Here is an 8508-nt window from a genome sequence, read left to right as displayed (position 1 = left end):
GTAGCTAGTTCTGATGTAAGTCTTGCTGAGTACTTTTTTACTCATGTTTGCTTAATTTATGTTTTGCAGAGAGACTTCAGTCTCGCTAGTAGTATCGCGTGGACTTCAAAGTTTAGCCTGATACCTCAGCTACGATCTTGTGCCCTCGGCAGGATCTGGTAGATAGTCAGGCTTCTCAGCTTTTTTTTCATTTATAGATGTCTGTGCTCAGACATGTTAAGCTTCTGCATGTGCTTGAATTGTATGCTATGATTGTTGGGTCATGAGACCCATGTTTGTAATATCTCGCTCCTCAGAGCCTAATGAATAAATGTTTGAGTCATAGAGTCTTGTTGTGATGCCATGTTGTATTTACACATGTCGAGCATATTGTGTGTATGATTGAAATGCTTGGTATGTGTGGGATCCGATAATCTAGTTGTTTATCCTTGGCAGCCTCTCTTATGGGGAAATGTAGTCTTGTGCTTCCATGAGCCATAGTAGTCCGCTACAGCCCGGTTCACCGGAGTCCTGCTAGCCCAGCACTACTGCTCCGGAACACTTGGGTGGCCGGCATGTGTTTCACTTCATTCATGTGTCTGTCCCTTCGGGGAAATGTCACGCGGTGACGTCCGGAGTCCTGCCTAGCCTGCTACAGCCCGGGTTCCCGGAGTCCTGTTAGCCCAGTGCTACAGCCCGGATTCACACGCTGCTGACTGACATGTTTGATGTGATTCATGTATGCCTGTCCCCATAGGTTAGTACCGCTTCGGGTTCATGACTAGCCATGTCGGCCCGGGTTCTCTGTCATATGGATGCTAGCGACACTATCATATACGTGAGCCAAAAGGCGCAAACGGTCCCGGGCCATTGTAAGGCGACACCCGTGGGAATACCATGCGTGAGGCCGCAAAGTGATATGAGGTGTTACCGGCTAGATTGATGTGACTTGGAATCGGGGTCCTGACAGGTGCGTCTCTGCCGCCCCTGCCTCCCCGTCCTAGCCCAGACTTGTGCTTCCGACTGCTACCTGCGCCTGACGCCGGCGAGGCTCCTCCGCCCCAACATGTTCCCGCGCCAGATCTGATGCTCGCCAGCATGGTCTGCTACTGACGACGCCGGACCCAGGGCTGGTGGTGGTGGCTAGGCTCCTCTGCTGGGTCGGGCTGCCCTTGGTGGTACCGCAGCGTCCTTTCTCCCCCGATATGCGGCTCCGGCTGTAGCTTTTGGTGCGTTTTGGTGTTGTTTCCCAGTGGCGGCTGCCCTTGGCAGTGGGTTGGCCTGGCATTCGACGAGTGCTTGTGCCTTTTGTGGCGGGCCTCTTGCCGGTGCGGCTCCGGTCCCGACAATCCTGGACCTGCGTTCTCTAGTGTCCATGGGTTACTGGTGTTTCTTTTGGCGCGGTGACGGTCCAGCGCCTTGGAGGTTGCGTCTCCTCCAGCTTCTTTGGCTCACCGGTTTCCCGGGCAACCTTGGCCCCGGTGGCTCAGATCCGCGTCCCCTTCTAGTTCTGGGCTCGCTGGTGTCGGTGTAGCCATTGTGGCCCTACGTCGGCCTTCTCCGCCCTGCCGCCTTCCCAACCTCAAACACCTCGATGCCTCGTCCCCTGTCATGTCCAAGGCTCATTATGTCCAGCGCGCCCCCCTCTTGTGCTGGCAATTTGTGACTGACATCTAACCTCCAACTCTAGGTTCCTTGAAAGTGCGTTATATCGACTAGAGGGGGGATGAATAGGCGATTTTTATGAAATTCTTCACTGAGGAATTTGCCGGTGAGCAAATTCCTTAGCGAAGAACTACTAGCAGCGGAATGAGTACTCAAAAGTAAACATAACAGAATACAAGCATAGTCATCGTGATGAAATGAAGACAGGCACAGAGTACAGGAAGCGTAAGCATAGGATAACACAGGATGAAGACAATCAGACTGAAGAAATTGAACTGAGGAAATTGAGAAGATCTTCAGTCAAAGTCTTCAAGCACAGATATGAACAAGCACACAACACAGTTATGAGGAAATGGAAGAGTTGAGGAAATGGAACCATTAAGCTCGGTGAAGACAATGATTTGGTAGACTAGTTCCAACTACTATCTCAGTTGTATGTCTGGTTGGAGCTGCTAAGTATTTAAACTCGAGGACACACAGTCCCGGACACCCAGTCCTGAACACGCAGCTCAGGACACCCAGTCCTCACCGTATTCTCCTTGAGCTAAGGTCACATAGACCTCGCCCAATCACTCGTGGTAAGTCTTCAGGCGACTTCCAAACCTTCACAAACTTGGTCACTCGGCGATCCACAATTCCTCTTGGATGCTCTAGACCATGATGCCTAACCGTCTGGAAGAACCACAGTCTTCAAAGGTAACAAGCGTCGGATCCACGCAGGATCAATCTCTTCAGTGATGCTCAATCACTTGGGGTTTGTAGGTGTTTGGGTTTGGGTTTGGGTTTTTCCTCACTTGATGATTTTCGCTCAAAGTCCTCAGAGGATGGGTTGCTCTCAAATGACAAGTGTCAGTTTCTCTCGGAGCAGCCAACTAGCTAGTGGTTGTAGGGGGCGGCTATTTATAGCCTAGGGAGCATCCCGACATGATAAGACATAAATGCCCTTCAATGATATGACCATTAGGTGGATAGTTATTTTGGGACAGCTGGCGCATAGCACAGCAACGGTCGGAATTTTGAGTAGCAAAATCCTCAGGGCTATCATGTTCCTCACTGTGTAGGCAATCCGCACTGGCAAATTCCTAACTCCTCAGTCAGAACAAATTCCTCAGAGACCAGAAGAACTTCATCTCTGTCACTGAAGAAATTGACTGAACTGTATGAGATTTCAAATGGCTTCACTCGAAGGGATTGGTAGGTGTAGGATTTTGAGTTGAGCATCACATGGAAATTTTTCCTTAGTATTTCCTCGACCCCCTTTAACAGTACAGTGTTTCCTATGACTCAAGAAAGAGAAAATGAAACTACGAAAACAAAAGTATCCACGCTTCATGTTCCTCGAATGAATACCAAGTCTTCAAGGTCACACCAATTTCTTCACTTTCAAAGTCTTCAGAAGGTCTTCAGAAATCCAAAGTCTTCAGTCGAAGAACTTCATTTTTAGGGGTTGACTTTCTCTGTAAATATCAAACTCCTCATAGACTTATAGACCTGTGTACACTCACAAACGCATTAGTCCCTTAACCTATAAGTCTTCAATACACCAAAATCACTAAGGGGCACTAGATGCACTTACAATCTCCCCCTTTTTGGTGATTGATGACAATATAGGTTAAGTTTTCAACGGGGATAAACATATGAAGTGTAAATACTGATATTGAGGAATTTGATTGCAAGATATAGAAGAACTCCCCCTGAAGATGTGCATAGTGAGGAATTTGCTTTTGAAGCAATGCACACTTGAATAGTTGAATCATGGAGATCTCCCCCTATATCTTGTAATTCATACACGCATTTCACATATAACAGAGAATAATTTGAAATGCATGATGAAATATGGTGACTGATGTAATTCAGCATGCGTGCATTAGCCTATATGAGGAATAAGCATGCAGAAAAACATATCAAAAGTATCAGAGCACCATCGGGTTTAAGTTTACAAGTCGACCCAATAAAGTCTCAGAAGAACGGGAGTTGTAACTTAACAAAAAAACGCCCATATAGAAAGACCCGCTTGAAGACTAACTCAAAATTCTCCCCCTTTGTCATCAAATGACCAAAAGGATCGAATATGAGGACTAACGCCCCTGAAGAATATCAAGTTGATGAAGGAGCGCCAGCGTTGTTGGGGTCGTTTGTCGTAGTAGGGCCTGCCGCAGTGTCGTCCAAGTCTTCATTTTCATAAGTGTCGCGCGATGAAGAATATGATCTGGCCACCAGAGAAAGAACATTGAACTTCTTGAATTTCTTCGGTGGAGGTGAAGACCAGTCAAAATCTTCATTGAGACCCATTTTCTTCAGATCTTCTTCACCATACAGATGTGACAGGATTGCCCAGGTGCGACCGAAGACTTGATGGAGGTAGTAGTGGTTTTTCTTCACTACATTGTGTGTAGCAGTCATGTTGTGAAGAAGAGAACCAAACTGACACTTAACCCATTTGTGATTTCGATCCACCTTCTGGTGAAGACTAAGCAGAAGTTCACGGCCAGTCATCGTGCGCGGAGCAGTGGCTTGAGGAGTGGACTTGGGTGCATTGGCAGAGTCATGTGTGGCAGAGTCATCATTGGTGGAATAAGAGGCACCCTTGCGAAATTGACCATCAAATGGACGAATGCCTTCATCAATAACAGCTGGTGCCTTGCCCTTTCCATCAACTGAGGAATAAGTCTGCTTGAGGACTTCAATTGGGGGCAAGTAGCTGAGGTGATTCTGAAAATCAGCTTTGTAGTTGAGTGAAGACCTTGTCCTCAGGAATCTCATAATCCAAGGTGCATAAGGCTTCAGCTCAAATGGAGATAGTGCAACATTTGCCAGAGTCATCATGAAGAAATCGTGATAATTGACAGGAATGCCATGAATGATGTTGAATACCAGATTCTTCATGATGCCAACAATTTCCTCATTAGATGAGTCATGGCCTTTGATAGGACTCATTGTCCTCATAAGAATACGATAGACAGTTCTGGGCATGTAAAGCAATTCCTTCACGAGGAATTTGGTTCTTGGTGCTTGACCTGGCTTCAAAGGTTTCATCAGCACCTGTATGTAATGATTTGTAAGCTCGGGTTCTGAAAGATCGTGGATGTCGCATAGAGGGGGGTGAATAGGCATTTTAAAATAATTATGATTTAGGCTTGAACAAATGCAGAATAAACCTAGCGGTTAATTTTTCAAGCACAAAACCTAAAACAACTAGGCTCACCTATGTGCACCAACAACTTATGCTAAGCAAGATAAGAAACTATGTGATAGCAAGATATATGACAAGAAACAATACGGCTATCACAAATTAAAGTGCATAAGTAAAGAGCTCGGGTAAGAGATAACCGAGGCACGCGGAGACGATGATGTATCCCGAAGTTCACACCCTTGCGGATGCTAATCTCCGTTTGGAGCAGTGTGGAGGCACAATGCTCCCCCAGAAGCCACTAGGGCCACCGTAATCTCCTCACGCCCTCGCACAATGCAAGATGCCGTGATTCCACTAAGGGACCCTTGAGGGCGGTCACCGAACCCGTACAAATGGCAACCATTGGGGGCGGTCACCGAACCCGTACACTTTGGCAACCCTTGGGGGCGGTCACCGGTACCCGTCAAATTGCTTGGGGCGATCTCCACAACCTAATTGGAGACCCCGACACTTGCCTGGAGCTTTACACCACAATGATTGAGCTCCGAACAACACCAACCGTCTAGGGCGCCAAGGCACCCAAGAGGAACAAGATCTAGGGTGCCCAAACACCCAAGAGTAATAAGCTTCTCAAACTTCACTTCCACGTATCACCGTGGAGAACTCAAACCGATGCACCAAATGCAATGGCAAGGGCACACGGAGTGCCCAAGTCCTTCTCTCTCAAATCCCATCGGAGCAACTAATGATAGGGAGGAAAATGAGAGGAAGAATAAGAAGGAGAACACCAAGAACTCCAAGATCTAGATCCAAGGGGTTCCCCTCACATAGAGGAGAAAGTGATTGGTGGAAATGTGGATCTAGATCTCCTCTCTCTTTTCCCTCAAAAACTAGCAAGAATCCATGGAGGGATTGAGAGTTAGCAAGCTCAAAGAAAGTCAACAATGGGGGCAAAAACGAGCTCAAGAGATAGGAAACCATTGGGGAAGAAGACCCCCTTAAATAGGTCCCCACGAATCTGCCCGTTATGTACAGAACAACATAGGAGCGGTACAACCTCTATGAGCACCGGTACAACCGGTAACAGGCAATAAGCGGTACAACCGGACCACAACCGCCCAACAACCGCACCACAACAGAGATCAGTCCGGTGGTAGAGCGGTACATGACCAGTACAACCTCTGGACCAATTCTGGAGCGGTACAACCGCTCCAAACACCGGTTGTACCGGTCAAGCGGTACAACCTCTCCATGGGGCGGTACAACCTCTCTATGTAAAACAGGCAATATCAAAACAGCCACAACTTTTGCATACGAGCTCCGAATTTGACGAAATCAAGTTTGTTGGAAAGCTAACGACAAGGGCTAACACAATCTTGAGAGAAATATCAATAAGAAGCAAATGAGAAAAGGACCATAATAAAATGGTGAGAACCCTTCCTCAGATAAGATCGGTAAAACCTCCAACACCGAAAACATCATAGAAGATGCATGCGAACTCCGTTTTCGATGAACTCAAGCTTGTCATCAAGATGACCATAAGCTCTAAGACTCACAAATGGAACCAAACAAGAACCAAGAAAGATGATGCAAGGATGCAATGGTTTGAGCTCTCGACGAATGATACGATCAAGCTACTCCCTAGAGAGCCCCCCTTGATAGTACGACAATCGATCCTACAACCCGGTTTCCCAACTGCCACTATGAGACCGATAAAATAGAAAACCTATCAAGGGCAAACCTTTGCCTTGCACATAGTTCACTTGAGCTAGATGATGACGATCTTGACTTCCTCAAGTTGGACCACCTTTTTTGATTGTGTTGGCTCGATGAAGACTAGTTGATTGCTCCCCCATACTCCACTATGGGTGAGCCACTCTTTGGCACATCTTCACAATTCCATTGACACCACAATGGATGGCAAGCTTCAAGCTTGATTGCTCCCCCATACTCCATTATGGGTGAGCCACTCTTCGAGTTGCTCCACTTGAACTTGCACACTGCAAACTTGATGACGATCACCACTTGATGTCATCCTCCATGGGTTGTATGAGATCTTCCTCTTGACACAAGACCATGAAAACATACCTAACCCCACAAAGAACTCTCACCTAGACCATGGGTTAGTACATAAAGCATAATGGACAATGCTTACCATACCATGGGATCACTTGATCCCTCTCGGTACTTCTTCTATGCTTTGTGAGTTGATCAACTTGATTCACTCTTGACTTAGTCTTGATCAACATTGAATCTTTCCAACTCTCTTCATTTGGATGATGTCTTGAAGGTAAACATGAATGATCACACAATCTTCTTCTTCAAGACATGCTTGCAATAAGCTCAACTCACACATGACCAATCTTTGGATAATTCCTTGAAAAGCACTTTGTCCATCTTGTAAGTGCATCTAGTGCCACCCCTAGTTGGTTTTGGAGTATTGACGACAAACCTAGTTGAGGGACTAATGTGTTTGTGAGAATTGCAGGATAACACAGGTAGAAGTCCCTCATTGATTCGGTTTTACTACCAGAGATGACCCCTAAAAATGTATGAAGACATTGAAGCCAAAGGTGGTTTATGAAGATATTCACATTGAAGACTATGACAAAAGAAGACACGTTATGAAGCCTATGGAGCTCGAAGACTTAGATCTTTCGTAGTTCTTTTTCTTTTGTGTTGAGTCATAGGAACCACCATACTGTTAAGTGGGGTCCAGGAGAACCAGTCAGAATGACTGAAGTGATGCCTAAACCAAAAACCTATGTCTTCGAGTGAAGACAATGAGAGCGAATCTTGTCCAGAGCCGGACAAGTCAGCTTTGCTTGTAGCCCAAGTAAAGTTGCCATGAGAGTTTGAAATCTGACCGTTGAGACACGTGTCAGTTCCTTAGTGACCCAGGGTCATTTCGGACAAATCAGGTCGGGTTGCCAAGTGGCTATAAATAGCTCACCCCCTACAACCATAAACGGTTGCTGCTCAGATTTCAGTGCATGACTTTTGTCGTTTGAGAGCAACCCACCTCGAAGCCTTTGAGAGAAAATTCCTAGCGAGGAGAAAAGCCCTAACCACCCAGAGCCAGAGAACATTGGGCATCACTTAAGTCTTCTTGTCTGTGTGATCTGAAGACTTATTACACTTGAGGACTGTGAATCCTCCAGACGGTTAGGCGTCGCGTTCAGAGCATCCAAGAGACATTGTGGATTGCCAGTGAACGAAGTCTGTGAAGGTTTGGGAGTCTACCTTGAAGAATTACCAGAGTGATTGGGCGAGGACTATGTGACCTTAGCTCAAGGAGAATACGGTGAGGACTTGGTGTCCTGAGCTGCGTGTTCAGGACTGGGTGTCCGGGACTGTGTGTCCTAAGGTTTAAATACCTAGCCGCTCCAACCAGACGTACAGTTGTCACAGCAACTGGAACTGGTCCAACACATCATTGTCTTCAACGAGTCACCGGTTTCATCTTCACTTCCTTTTTCTTACTGTTACTCATTGTGAAGCTATTGCATGCTTGCTCTATCTTTTGTCTTCACAACGTGAATGTATGATCTGTTTGGCTTCATAACTTCTTCCTACCTGATCCTTATTACACTGCAGTTGTTTGTCTTTGTGCTTTCACTCTATTGAATACTTGACCATGGCTTGCCTAGTGTAATCTAACTTCCGCTTCATAGTAATAGGAAAAATCTTCGTTGTTTGTCTTCATAACTCCCACGTTTTGAAGACTTTCA

This window comes from Triticum dicoccoides, chromosome 5A, assembly GCF_002162155.2.
Source record: "Triticum dicoccoides isolate Atlit2015 ecotype Zavitan chromosome 5A, WEW_v2.0, whole genome shotgun sequence".
In the NCBI taxonomy this organism is placed as follows: Eukaryota; Viridiplantae; Streptophyta; class Magnoliopsida; order Poales; family Poaceae; genus Triticum; species Triticum dicoccoides.
The sequence above is the reverse complement of the archived record's forward strand: the minus strand, read 5'-3'. Positions refer to the sequence as shown.